Genomic DNA, 2,004 nt, shown 5'->3' with positions numbered 1-2,004 from the left:
CTTCCTATCTCAGATCTAGAAGCAAAGTGTTTGTTTCTAGAAATGGGTCCTTTCTCGAGAAAAAGTTTCTCTCAAAAGAATTGAGTGGGAGGATGGTGGAGACTTGATGAGGTTATTGAACCATCACTTCAACCAGTGCGTAGTAGGGCACGGGAAGTTGTTCCTGTGGCCCCTACACCAATTGAAGTGGAATTTGATGATAGTGATCATGAAGCTTCGGATCAAGTTACTACCAAACCTCATAGGTCGACAAGGACGTGTACTACTCCAGACTGGTACGGTAATCCTGTCTTGGAGGTTATGTTGCTAGACAACAATGAACCTGCGAGCTATGGAGAAGCGATGGTGAGCTCGGATTCTGACAAATGGCTGGAGGCCATGAAATCCGAGAGGAGGATCCATGTATGAAAACAAAGTATAGTTGGAAGAACTACTTGATGGTCGTAAGACTATTAACTACAAATGGATCTTTAAAAGGAAGACAGATGATGATGGTGAAAGCTCGACTTGTCGCAAAGATGTTTCCGACAAAGTTGAAAGAATTGACTACGATGAGACTTTATCACTCGTAGCGATGCTGAAAGTCTGTTGGAATTATGTGAGGAGTTGCTGCATCATTTATGAAATCTTGGAGATAGGATGTCAAAATATTGTTTCCTCGAGGGTTTCCTTGAGGAAAGGTTGTATGTGATACAACCAGAAGATTTTGTCGATCCTAAAGGATGCCAACAAGTATGCAAAGTTCCAGCGATCCTTCTATGGACTGGAGCAAGCCTCTCGGAGTTGGAATATACGCTTTGATGAGATGATCAAGGATTTTGGTTTTGTACAAAGTTTATGAGAAACTTGTATTTCCAAAGAAGTGAGTGGAAGCACTAGAGAATTTATGATAAATATATGTGGTTGACATATTGTTGATCGGAAATGATGTAGAATTTCTGGAAAGCCTATAGGGTTGTTTGAAAAGTGTTTTTTAGAGGAAAACCAGGATTGACTACTTGAACATTGAGCATCAAGATCTATGGAGATAGATCAAAGTGCTTAATAGAACTTTCAACGAAATTCATGCCTTGACAAGTTTTTGAAGGAGTTCAAAATAGATCGGCAAAGAAGGAGTTCTTGGCTGTGTTGTAAGGTGTGAATTTGAGTAAGACTCAAAAGACCGACCATGACAGAATAAAGAGAAAGGACGAAGGTCGTCCCCCATGCATCAATCGTAGGCTCTATATTATGCTATGTTGTGTACCGCACCTGAAGTGTGCCTTGCCATGAGTCAGTCAAGGGGTACAAGAGTGATCCAGGAATGGATCACTGGACAACGGTCAAAGTTATCCTTAGTAACTAGTGGACTAAGAATTTTTTTTCTCGATTATGGAGGTGATTAAATAATTTGTCAAAAAGGAACACATCGATGCAAGCTTTGACACTAATCTGGATAACTCTGAGTAGTAAACCAGATTCGTATAGTGGAGCACTCATTTGGACTAGTTCCAAATGGTGCGTGGTAGCAGCATCTATAGATTGACACACAGATTTGTAATGCACACATGGATCTGAAAGGTTCAGACTCGTTGACTAATAAACCTCTCTCACAAGCAATATATGATCGAACCCCAGAATTGTATGGGTGTTAGATTCATTGAAAACACATAGTCATGTGAACTAGATTATTGACTCTAGTGCAAGTGTAAGACTATTGAAAATATGCCATAGAGGCAATAATAAATTGGTTAATATTATATTTCCTAGTTCATGATAATTGTCTATTATTCATGCTACAATTGTATTAACCGGAAACCGTAATACATGTGTGAATATATAGATCACAGTGTGTCCCTAGTGCGCCTCTAGTTGGCTAGCTCGTTGATCAATAGATGATCATGGTTTCCAGATCAAGGATATTGGATCTCATTGATAACGGGATCACATCATTGGGGAATGATGTGATGGACAAGACCTAATCCTAAGAATAGTACTAGATCGTGTTGTTCGTGTGCTAAAGCT

Source organism: Hordeum vulgare, chromosome 5H (genome assembly GCF_904849725.1).
Source record: "Hordeum vulgare subsp. vulgare chromosome 5H, MorexV3_pseudomolecules_assembly, whole genome shotgun sequence".
NCBI classification, from domain to species: Eukaryota; Viridiplantae; Streptophyta; class Magnoliopsida; order Poales; family Poaceae; genus Hordeum; species Hordeum vulgare.
The sequence above is the reverse complement of the archived record's forward strand: the minus strand, read 5'-3'. Positions refer to the sequence as shown.